This window comes from Balaenoptera physalus, assembly GCF_965194825.1.
Source record: "Balaenoptera physalus genome assembly, chromosome: 17".
NCBI lineage: Eukaryota > Metazoa > Chordata > Mammalia > Artiodactyla > Balaenopteridae > Balaenoptera > Balaenoptera physalus.
This window is the reverse complement of record NC_138895.1, coordinates 63,462,455-63,475,684: the sequence shown is the minus strand read 5'-3', so window position 1 is coordinate 63,475,684 and position 13,230 is coordinate 63,462,455. Positions and strand designations below refer to the sequence as shown.

Below are 13,230 nucleotides of genomic sequence, written 5' to 3'. Positions count from 1 at the left end.
GGTGGCTGCAGCAGCAGCCTTAGTGTTTCATGCCCGTCTCTGGTGTCCGTGCTGATAGCTGCAGCTCTCGCCCATCTCTGGAGCTCATTTAGGTGGTGCTCTGAATCCCCTCTCCTCACACACCCCAAAACAGTGGTCTCTTGACTCTTAAGCAGGTCCAGACTTTTTCCCGGACTCCCTCCCGGCTAGCTGTGGCGCACTAGCCCCCTTCAGGCTGTGTTCACACAGCCAACCCCAGTCCTGTCCCTGGGATCTGACCTCTGAACCCCGAGCCACAGCTCCCAGCCCCCACCTGCCCCGGCGGGTGAGCAAACAAGCCTCTCAGGCTGGTGAGTTCTGGTCAGCACCCATCCTCTGTGTGGGAATCTCTCCGCTTTGCCCTCTGCACCCCTGTTGCTGCGCTCTCCTCGGTGGCTCTGAAGCTTCCCCCCTGCCCACCTCCTGTCTCCACCAGTGAAGGGGCTTCCTAGTGTGTGGAAACTTTTCCTCCTTCACAGCTCCCTCCCAGAAGGGCAGGTCCCATCCCTATTCTTTTTTTTTTTTTTAACATCTTTATTGGAGTATAATTGCTTTACAATGGTGTGTTCGTTTCTACTTTATAACAAAGTGAATCAGCCATACATATACATATATCCCTGTATCTCTTCCCTCTTGTGTCTCCCTCCCTCCCACTCTCCCTATCCCACCCCTCTAGGTGGTCACAAAGCACCAAACTGATCTCCCTGTGCTATGCGGCTGCTTCCCACTATCTATCTATTTTACATTTGGTACTGTCCCTATTCTTTTGTCTCTGTTTTTCCTTTTTTCTTTTGCCCTACCCAGGTACAAGGGGAGTTTCTTGCCTTTTGGGAAGTCTGGGGTCTCCTGCCAGCGTTCAGTAGGTGTTCTGTAGGAGTTGTTCCACATGTAGATATATTTTTAATGTATTTGTGGGGAGGAAGGTGATCTGCACTTCTTCCACCTCTGCTATCTTGAAGGTCCTCTCAGTTCCTTGTATTATACAATATTTCCTTGTTGCTTATCTATTTTATACAGAGTAGTTTGTATCTCTTAATCCCATACCCCTATCTTGCCTCTCTCCCCTTCCCTCTCCCCACTGGTAACCACTAGTTTGTTTTCTATATATTTGAGTCTGTTTCTGCTTTGCTATATACATTTGTTTGTTTCATTTTTTAGATTCCTTATATAAGTGACATCATACAGTATTTGTCTTTCTCTGTTTGACTTATTTCACTAAGCATGATATTCTCTAGGTCCATCTACGTTGTTGCAAATGGCAGAATTTCATTCTTTTTTATGACTGAATAATATTCCATTGTGTAGGTATACACCACATCTTCTTTATCCATTCACGACCTCTTTGATTGGTCCTTTAAATCTCATTTTTCCCCTAGATTTCCATGTATTTTTATTTATTGGAAATTTTTTCACTTTATCTGACTTATTAGCTTTCAGTTTTTAAAAATATGGTATTTTTAAATTCAAGAGCTGTTTCTTGCTTTTTAATTGTTCCCTTCTCATAGTATTCTCATAGTGTTAGAAAGGAAAATATTCTCATAACTCTCTGATACTTTTAATTAAAACATCCTTGAAGTCTCTTTTTCTGTTCCCTGAGTTATTTTTCTTTTATGCCCCTCCCTCCCTTCATTCACTGTAGTCCCTTTTTTTTATGTGGAAAGCTTTTCATAAGTGTTAGCTGATCCATTCATATTTAAGATTAAGACATTTTAAATTATGTTTAAGTTGTGTATCCATACAGTAGAATACTCCTCAGAAATGAAAAAGATTAAACTACTGTTACATGGAACAACATCAGTGAATATCAAATGCATTTTTATGCTAAGTGAAAGGAAAGGAACACAACAACATACATACCTTATAATTATATTTATGGAAAATTTTTGAAAGAGCAAAACTCTAGTGACAAAAGCAGATCAGTAGTTACCAGGATCCAGAGACTGAATAAAAAATTTGACTGCAAGACAATATGAGGGAAATTTTTAGGTGATGGAAATGTTCTATACTTTATTGTAGTAGTAGTTATATGACCATGTACATTGGTCAAAACTCATCAAATTTCACACATAAAATTGGTGAATTTTATTATATGCAAGGGATATTTCAATAAAGCTGATTGAACAGAAAGTAAATTGGAAATTCTCTGTGGGTGGGGCTTGTTGACTTGGAATTTTGAGTTGAGCTTTCCAAATGGGAAGCCATCCATTTCATTAGGGATGTCCTACAAATGGCAGTACGTGGAGGTCTTTACTGCTACTGAGAGTCCTTAAAGCAAGAAATAATTGACAGGTATTCTGCATGTGAGCTGGGTGTCCTGCCACTCCACATATAGAGTTTCAAATTATTCTACCTATTTTAATTATTACCACTTTTCATTGTATCTGTTGTCTCCAAGTCCCTAGATTTTCCTTTTAAATGTCTCACAATATGCCACTTAGAAGAAACCTCATTTGAATATTGAGATATATATTTAAATTTATATGTAATATGGATTTTTCACATGGAAACAAAAAGAGAAAGAAATGAAAACTGAAGAAACTATGTATCTATGTATATTTCTTTTTATTTAGAATTTCCACAAGCTGTGAAATTGAGTTTTGAGATAATGTTTTTAGCTCTCAGGGATTTCGGAGACCTCTGCTGACATTTAAGAGCCATGTGATGCCCAAGAAGAGGCACTGGGAGTATTTAAGAAAACACTCTCCTATGTCAGTCCCACTCTCTCCTCCCACCCTGGGCTATTATTTCTTTAAAATATTTGTAAAAAATTTAAAATACTTCAAAAATACCAAAAGTGCAAAAAATTAATATGCATCCCTCACCTGATTTTAAATGTCACCCTTTTGCCATGTTCTTTTTAGAATTTGCATAAGAACTAAAAATATTTCAGATGTTACTGAACTTCTCCCCACCTCCTTAGTCACTTTGCCCCATTCTCCCATTTCCCTTATAGAAATAACCATCCTCCTGATGCTGGTGTGACATTTCTTTACATGTTTTGGTATACGACAATAAATGATTAAAGACATATATAATATATCCATCTTTTTTTGTTTTAAAAATTTATATGAACACGATCATACTATGTCATCTTTTGTCACTTGATTTTTTTTCATTCAACTTTGTTTTTCAGTTTTATCCATATTGATAAATAGAACTAGTTCATTCATCTTAATAGCTGTAAAACAGTCAATGGAAAGAATAAACCAGAGTTTATGTATCCATTCCCCTCAGAGGACCATTGGGTAGTTTACATGTTTTTATAACTACATTCAGTGCTTCAGTGAACCTTCTTGCACATGTCTTCAGAAGCACACCTGTGCGGGGTTCTTTAGCACAGTAGCTCTCATATACTAGTGTGTATTAGAATCAGCTGGAGTGCTTGCATAACACAGATTTCTGGATCCTATCCCTAGAGTCCTTGATTCAAGAGCTGTAGGTGAGCCCAAGAATCTGAATTTTTACCAAATTCCCAGGTGATGCTGATGCTGGTGTAGGGATCAGTCTTTGAGAACCACTGCTTTAGGGTTGATAGGTACGGGTGTTGGTCATTGGATATATACATATCTTCCACTTCGCTAGGGATTTCCAAATTGCTAGGGATTTCTAAACATATAGAGTGTTTGCACCAATGTATACCTCTACTATCAATGTATGCATCCTTATTTCTTGCTATCTTGTTGAAAATTGGTATTGTGTCTTTAAAATTGTTGTTAATCCAAATGATCTCTCTTGCTGTTTTATTTTATATTTTTCTGATTAATAGTGAGATTCAGCATAATATCTTATATTTAATGTCCAATGTTTTTTCTTTTCTGTAAATTCCATATCCTTTGCCTTTTTCCCCCCAGTTAGGTTGACTGGTTTGTTTACCTGTTTATTTCATTGTTTTATTGCTTTGAAGAGTTTCTTTACATATTATGAACACTAATTCTTAATCTGATAATAGGTAACAAATCTCTTAATCTCCTAGACTGTGATTTTTTTCTTTTTATCTAGGTATTTTTGAAGGAGAAAGTTTTGAAATATTAATGGAATAATATTTTCCTTTGTTATTTGTGCTTTTACATTATTTTGTTTAAGAAATATTTCCCTGTCCTGATGCCATAAAGATTTAGCACCTATTTATATACTTAAATTTTTCTCCTTTCATTTTTCCCACAGTTTTTAATTTATTTGAAATTAATTATGAACAGTGTATAATGTAGGAAGCTAATTTTTTTCCATATGGGGAATTGGTCACAATTATTTCATAACGAAGTTTCCATTCATTTTTGTACCTGTTTCCAGACTTTTCTGTCCATTCTATTAATCTTCTGTATATTCCAGAATAATACTAAACTTTTAAATCACTTGAAATTAGAAATGACTAGAAAATATTGGTATCTGATAGAGAAATTCTTCTCACATTCCTCTTCTTCAAGATAATTTCATCTCTTCTTGGTTCTTTGGACAAATTTATCTACTTGGGTGAAAACTTTGGTTTACATTTTTCAGTTGGCTCAATCTCTTTATTCAGTGTTAACATTTTTCTCTGTAATAGCATGTATGCTTTTTTGGACTTCACTTCTTTTTTGCAAAAATTTGAGGTAGATTCCAAAAAAAAGACCACAACATAATAGAAATAAGAGTGTGTGTATGCTTGAAGGTAAAAACAGGAGAAAAATATGCCAACCATAAAAGACATAAAATTATTGGACTAAAATATAAACCCTTATTCAAACCTTTCCAGTGAGGATAAAGAGGGAATGTGTGATAAATACTTGACTCCTTTGAAAGAAGGAAACACACAAGTTTATGGTGGAAAAAAATGTATTCTAATACCAAACACTGTCAGAAAGTCTTTATTTATTTTATTTGATTTTATTTAAAAATTTTTTTATTGGAGTAGAGTTGATTTACAGTGTTGTGTTAGTTTCTGCTGTACAGCAAAGTGAATCAGTTATACATATACATATATCCACTCTTTTTTAGATTCTTTTCCCATATAGGTCATTACAGAGTATTGAGTAGAGTTCTCTGTGCTATATAGTAGGTCCTTATTAGTGATCTATTTTATATATAGTAGTGTGTATATACCAATCCTAATCTCCCAGTTTATCCCTCCCCTCCCCCTTTTCTCCCCTGGTAACCATAAGTTTGTTTTCTACATCTGTGACTCCATTTCTGTTTTGTAAATAAGTTCATTTGTACCATTTTTTTTTTTTTAGATTCCACATGTAAGTGATATCATATGATATTTGTCTTTCTCTGTCTGACTTACTTCACTTAGTATGACAATCTCTAGGTACATCCAGATAGCTGCAAATGGCATTATTTAGTTCTTTTTCATGGCTGAGTTTCATTGTATATATGTACCATATCTTCTTTATCCATTCCTCTGTCGATGTCGATGGACATTTAGGTTGCTTCCATGTCCTGGCTATTGTAAATAGTGCCACAGTGAACATTGGGGTGCAAGTATCTTCTTGAATTATGGTTGTCTCTGGATATATGTCCAGGAATGGGACTGCTGGATCATATAGTAGCTCTATTTTTAGTTTTTTAAGGAACCTTCATGCTGTTCTCCATAATGATTGTACCAATTTACGTTCCCACCAGCAGTGCAAGAGGGTTCCCTTTTCTCCACACCATCTCCAGCATTTATTGTTTGTAGATTTTTTGATGATGGCCATTCTGACTGGTGTGAGTTGAAACCTCATTTTAGTTTTGGTTTGCATTGTCAGAAAGTCTTACATGGAACATTTATTTCATAGGGAATATAGAAAAACAGAAACAACAATTAGTTAACAAGTACAGAAATGCATTTCTTATGGTGGCAGTGAATAACATTTTAATGTTATAAAAGTGGATAGCAGATAGCTAATATGACCCCTTCCCATGGTCCAACTTGGTTCAGAGATAGAAATGAGAATATCAAAGTCTTTAGGTAGATACAATTTTTCTCTAACTTTGCGATTGGAAACCAGGGCTCCTGGGTCAAATCCACCCCACCACCTGTTTTTGTAAGTAAAGTTTTGTGGGAACACAGCCACACCCATTTGTCTACATATTATCTATGGCTGCTTTCTTGCTACCAAGGGCAGATTTGAGTACTTGTGATAAGGACCACATGGCCCGCCAAGCTGAAAATATTTACTATCTGGCCCTTTCCAGGAAAAGTTTGCCATTCCCTGCTCTAAACGATCATTCCTTAAATTATTAACTTTATACTTGCCCTAGGAATATTTTTAAATCCCCACTCACCTATTTTTTAGCACCTGAGAGTATAAGCTAAATGTGTAATTGGGCACGATGGCTGAGGTGAGGCACTTGGCCAAAATGATTCGTTAATGTCTTTATTCAGGAAGAGAATGTGCTCCCCCTGTGTATACTCTTCCTACCCAGGGATTTCATCACTCAAAGAAAAAACAACCTGCATTCTAAATTAGGGAGATTCTCTGTTTGTCTCGGCAATATACTTGTTCCTTTTGCTCCGTCTGGAGGGTGTTTCAGCCTCTTACCATCCACCCACCTCTTGGTCAGCTAGCCTTGGTGGTGCTTCCTGGACTCTCAGTAAGCAGTTCGTGGGAACCTTGAGATGGCATCTTTCTCCCCATCTGGACTCAAGTCCTGGTCAGCCCCGTGATTTTTGCAGCTTCTTTTCCCGGTAGACCTAGTGCTGAATTCCTCTCAGCTCCCTGATGCTAAGTCATCTTTGTCAAAAGATTTTTGTTTGCTGAAGCATTGGTTAACTGAACGGTCATGACTCCAAACTGGCAATACGTTCCAGTGGAAAAAAGCACAGAATTTAGAGCCAGCCGTCCTGTTTTTGAGTTCCTAACCTTGATACTTACCAGATGAATGACCTTGGGCAGGTTGCTTTAACTCTCAGACTCACTCTTCTCATCTGCAAAATGAGGATACTAGTAATGCTTCCCATACCTGTTAGGATTATTGTGAGAAACAAATGAGATATGGGAGAATAATTTGTAAACTACAAAGTAAAACACACATGCTCATTATTATTACCCGTTCGCAAAAGTTCCCGCAGTGGTTTTTCCTAATCTCCAAAGGCTTTTCATTTGTATTCAGGAACCAGCCCGTTAATTTTCCTTTGCAGCCACCTTGCCAAAGGGTCTCGCCATTGTGTTGGCATCTGTCTTCTCTGGAAAGGAATGTGCTGCTCCTCCAGGCACAGCCCCCCTCTACAGATCACTGTCCTAGAACCTAAATATCTCAAAGCTGAGCTGTGTGGTCTTTGACAGTCTGAGAGTAGAGGTCAGGGAAAGAATGTTCCTTTTGCCTCTCCCTGATTCTGTGTTATCTCCTGGCCCCAGACCCCAAAGCAGCCCTGATTGTGCTCAGCGTCGCACATACTCTTCAGTGAACACCACTCTTTAATTTCTTGCCTGACGCCTCTCTCTGTCTGAGCTCAGAACAAGGATAGAGGCAAAAGTGGAAACGGGGATGCAAGAATCCCCAAACAAACACTGCTCATTTTCCTCATTGTTCCCATCTCTTTTCTTAGAACCCCAAAACAAATTCCTCTCTTCATGAGGCTCTCTTTCCCCACCCCTTTATCTCACCTCTTTTCTATATCCTCCCACCATCTAGGAGGAAGAATTGCCATTGGACTCATCCCATTTCGGGACGTGGGTAGGGTCACTTACGAGTGGGTAGCATCACTCTTTATTAAAAGATATCATCATATATGATAACCTTAATTCTTTATATTCCTTCCTTGTATATGTCTTTTCAAGCATATGTACTGTTTTTTCTTCCATCTCCAGTATCATGGAACCAGCCCAAGAGTGGTCAGACTGCAAGATTTGGATTAAGCTCAGGGGAGGTAGAGACCCTGATTGGCTGCTAGAGAAAGCTTATCTGTCTCAACTTAGCCTTACTAAAACTCTGCATTGGATGTTGGACTAAACTTAAAATTAGATAAAAAACAAAACAAAACAAAACAAATGAAACTCATTTGCTCTTATTTATTGCTTTTTCTGTGGATATTTCCCCCAGGGCTCTCATAAAGGAGGGGTAACTCAGATGTCTTTATACCATCAATAGTCCACACAGTTTATATCTATGAACTCGTAAATAAATTCCTAAAATGGTCACTGGATCATTGTTTCCTGCAAATGGCTAGTCTTTGCATCCTGGGCTAAGCTCAAGTGGGATACCGTGTTACAAACTGTAATCTAAATTTTCTTCAGTTTGGCACTGACTGTTTTCTACAGAAAGGAAAAATAAGAATTACCAAAAAAAAAAAACCCAAAAAAACCCAAACCAAAAAACCTGACCATTATATCTTTGCCAGATAAAACATAATTTGCTTTATTTTTCCCCTTTGCACCATTAAGAGATTTATTGTCTCCTATTTATTTTCAGCACTTTTCTTCATTTCTGGGAAGTCTGACCTGCCTCAATCATTATTGCATCTGAACAGAGTTTTGCAGACAGATTTCCAGTAATGGGCTCAAATAATGGACTCTGTTTGGTGTTTCAATGGCCCTTTAATGGCACAGAGAAGGGCAGTGCTTCTTACATGTTTCCTGAGAAGCAAACATGAAAGCCCGCCTGTCACTAGGGGGCCTAGTGACATAATCCGAAACAGCCCACACCAAAATTTAAAAATTCTTTATAGTCACATATTATGGAAAATGTGCATTCTGCATCACAATATATTTGTGTTTCCTTATATATAAACATGTCTTAGTGTTTTAATTGACATTTCAGGCAGGTGTACCTTTTTTATCCTGGCATAGTTGCGCTGGTTACTGCTTATTCTTACCCACAGTCTGAAATACATATGATTTAGGTTCAGGGAAACTGGATTTGAATTGAATCTGTGACTTTTGGATGCCTAAATCTGGACAAATACTTATTCTCTTAGAGCGGTAGATCCTCATCTGTAAAAGGGGCTGTAGTGATGATTGAATTTACAACTTGAAGGATACCTTTTGGTGAGGGATTGTTCAATGTTGAGAGGGAGGGACTGACTAGAACCAGTGGGGAAGTCTGAATCTGAGACTGTTTTGATGATGATTAAGTGCAGGCTTTTACATGATATTTAACTGCTCTCATTTTGCAATAGTTCCACTCTATCATATTAGTTCCTTGGGGATGTTTATAGAGTTTTTCCTCATAGGAGTGCCAATGTTAGGAACAATAATTCTCATAGGAAACTTTTGAGACAGCTGCCAGCCCCAGGCTCCCAGACTCACCCCTGGTGAACCTAACTTCAACAAATACTTATCAAGGAACGTTTCTGTGTCTTTCACTTGCTCGGTACGCTGGGCCGTATGGAAAAATTGTGAGCTATGGTCCACACTCTCAAAGACTTGAAGTCTTATTAGAGGAAACCCACAAGGCAGTTCTAAGAATTCGTCAATAATAATATAGGAATATGTAAGAATATAATACATAAGAATAATACACACTTATCAAGGGCCTACTGAACAATATACTTGGCATGTTTCTTCTAATTCTCAAAATAACACTGAAAGATAAAAACTATTATTTCTGTTTTACTGATATGGAAATCCAGGCTGTAGCTCAAGACTGTATAATCAAATGCCAAAAAGGAAAAGTAGATTTAATAGTGTCACGTGTCAGCCACCATATCCTACTGCCCTGAGTTATTCTGTGTAAATGGATTTTTCCCACACTGATTCTTTTTAGGTCAAGTGGAGGTAAAAGTGATAACCTCTCTGCTTCCAGAAGCAAAGCTGATATGAGATTTATTCAGTCCTTGCTGCATTGGGCAAAGAGGCTCAGTACTGTAAAAAAAATAAGCCTAAATTTCAGCACCATGGCTTAGATTCTTCTCTCCCTCCTTCCCACTTCTATCGTTGTGCCTGACACAACCAGCCAGGCAGAAACTTAGCACTCACTAGTATCCATGTGCTATTTCACCTTCCCCAGTCGATGGAGTGACTGAGTTGGTTAAGGATCTGAGTGTCTTTCCCATTGTCTCTTCTTCCTCTGTGTCAGCAAGATGGTGCCAGAATGACCCTGGAAACACAAGGGGCAGAGCCACAATATGGAAGACACCTGGGTCTCTGAGTCACTGCTGGGAGGAGAGCTTCCAGGAGAGCCATCCCAATAGGGACATCCACATGGGACTTTGTATGAGCAACAAGTAAACTTTTATTGTGTTAGGCCACTGAGATTTTAGGTTGTTTGTTACAGCAGGTACCCTGTCTGACCAATCAGCAGGTGCTGAATAATACTTGCTATCCATGTGCTTCATATTAAAATTGCTTGTGAAATTTACAAAAAACCTCATGCCCAGGTTACAGACCAATTTAATCAGGATCTCTAGGGGGTGGTATCCAGGCATCAATCTTTTTTTTTTTAACTTCCTAGGTGATTCCATTGTATATTCGAGTTTGAAAACCAGCGTGTTGTATCGGTGGTATTCTAAAAACTGTGGTCTGTGGATTTTGTTAGAAATGCAAATTCTTACATCTCCCTATCTGTGGAATTGGATTCTCTTGGAATTTGTGTTTTAGCAAGCTCTCTGGGGGATTCTTCGGTATATTAAAGTTAAGAAGCACCGTTCTAGAACACTCTGCTCTAGTGATTCTCAAAGTATGGTTCTCTTGCTATCATCAGAGTCACCTGGAATACTTCCTAAAGGCGGGTTTCTGGACCCAGACCCAGGCCTACTAAATCAGAATCTCATGATGGAAGTGCCTAGATGGCTATATCCCTCAAGATTTTTCTAGATAATTCTTGGCTCACCAGATTCACGCTTTTCAGTTACCAACACTGTTGCCCTTTCCCTAGAATCAAGGCGTTTCCCACCATTCCTCGTCACCAACCACCAGGTCCCTCTGAGTTCTGTCCATCCCCAGATGGGAAGGATGGCTACTTAACCTTACATGTAGCTTCCTGCTGTAGTTAGTTGTTTTAGATAGAGAACTCCTCCAGTGCTTTCGAGTGTTTGTTTACAGACCATTAATTATTAAACATGGACGTTCTGAAGCAGAGAAACTTTCAACTTAAATGATGAGAAATTATGCTGGTTGAAGAGAGACAGACTTGAAAATGAGGACTTCCTAAAATATGATTCCACTGATAGAGCTCTGATTTCTACTAATCTTTTCAAGGAACCATATCTACTGCGTGAGGAAAGCTGCCTATGGGACTAATTTAGATGATAAATGGAAAGAATTTAAATGAGAAATGGAAAAGGCATATGCAGAAGCAAGAAGATGATTGAAAAAAGACTAAGTTATGTCAGTTCATTGGGCAGGGCCTGGTTTGGGAGTGTACTTTAATCATGGCGAAAGTCCCTGCAAGTTTATAAAGACAGATTCTATAAAAGGCCTTTTTGATCAGAGAGAGTCAAAATCTCATTCTTTCCCCATTTCTTTTTTCTCTCTCTTTCTCTCTCATTACTTGAAGTTAAGTTTACGCTGGATTTTGGGAGGGCATGTTGGTAATTTATATGGCAGACAGAAGAAGCGGGTTCTAAAAGCTGTACATATGGCAGTCTTGGTGCCTGCCATTGTGGCCCCTATTTTGTGCTGCCCTTATTCCTTACTTTGTGTCCATCACAGGCGCTTGTATAATAACGAGTCTGAGTTGGAGAGCTAGAGGTGCAAGGTGTGAACAGGGAGGTGTCTGGTCTGGCCTTAAGGAAGGTTGCTGTTGAAAGAAATATATGTATGCTCAGGAGGAAGGGCTCTGTGCCGTGTGTTGAGCAGGAGGGGAGCCTGGGCTGAGCAGGGAGACGAGCAGATTCACTCCTCATCGCTCTGTGAACTGTGGGGAACACAGCGCCAGCTCACTGCTCCCGTTAGAACTCTCCCACTGTACCCCTCTGCACGTGGGAATGGCGGGGTGAGGATGGAGGAGTCCTCTATGTATCAGGAATGGCCTGGGTGCACCCAGGCAAAATTGGATGGAGTAGAAGAAGGCATGTTTCATGTGTGGTGGGACAGATCCCCAGGGCTCAGTCTCACCTGCAGGTATTGAAGGAAGCCTCAATCTGCCACACAGAGCACACGGCACCATGAGTAGGGGGACGTCCACGGGTTAAAGTCCTGCACGCACTTGTCCACAGGGCTTTAAGTTCTAGGAGACGACCCCAAATCTCAGAAAGTGACTGAAACACAGCAATCTGCAATCCTCAGGTAGTTAAGTAAAGAAGGCCCCAGTCATTCTGTCAGAATTTAGAATTTCCAGTCCCTGGGAGGAGACATGAGAAGAAGGCAATGTAGCATGGTAGCTGGAAGCTTGGAATTGGGGTCAGGAGGTCTTAAATTTGTACCCTCGTTCTATCACTTTATCAACTATGTGGCCTTGAGCAAATTACTTGATCTGTTGGAGCCTCTGTTTCCGGCTTCCTGAAATAGTTACAATACACACATGCATATATGCCTTATAAGGGGTCATGAAAAATAAACAAGACAGTGTCTCTAAAAGACTCGGCAGAGTCCCTGGTGCAGGGTGAATAAACTGTAATCACTTTTCTCCTTCATGATAGCTGTAAGTCTTGGAGGAGTAAAAATGGAAGGCAGCAGTGCAGAGGAGACACGTATGGGATACCCTAGGTTATAAAAATGATGACCAAGGCAGAGGCCCAGTTTTCCATAATGGATGGAACTACAACATACAAAAGAGGTAGAGATTCATTTACCCTAAACTGGCATCCAGCCAGGGGCAGGGCGGCAGCTAGGGTAACATATTGCTAACCCATGGCAACATGATTGGGACCATCAATACATCCTTTTTCAGGGAAGTGTTGAGTGCTAGTGAGCCATCGTGGAAAGCACATAGAGTTTGGACCTAGGTTTAAAGCCAGCCTCTACACTGTACTAGCTGTGTGACAGATTGAAGTTACTTAACTTACATTTGTGAAAATAGGGGTGAAGGGAGATGAAAATACTTGCCTTTCAGATTTGGAGCAAAGAGCGGAGATGGGCCAAGAAAGTGCTGGGAACATGGTGGAAACTCACAAAGTGGCAGTTATTGAGCAGGTGTGGAGCCCAGACTACACAAGGTCCCTACTTGCTCGAGTCATGGGCCGGGGGAGAAGAGATACCGAAGCCTATGCAGCAAGGAGGGTTGGCTTAGTACTTAGGAGTAACTAACTAAAAATGAGACATTGTTTTTGCACTTTCCATTGCCTTCCAGGGTGCTGCATACATGTAGCAAAAATTGACAGTTACTATGTACCTCTTCCTTGAATATGCAAACAGCTTAGATTCCACGCTG

At 39.5% G+C, this 13,230-nt stretch overlaps 1 long non-coding RNA gene across 1 annotated transcript in view; it reads left to right on the top strand.

The window, feature by feature from the left end:
• Positions 1 to 13,230, top strand: part of LOC309646700 — a 243,149-nt gene that overhangs the window by 29,462 nt on the left and 200,457 nt on the right. Inside the window, exon 1 of the long non-coding RNA XR_014255540.1 lies at positions 1 to 13,230. This exon is cut by the window's left edge and continues 29,462 nt beyond it; it is cut by the window's right edge and continues 25,917 nt beyond it. This is a non-coding gene — a long non-coding RNA (uncharacterized lncRNA).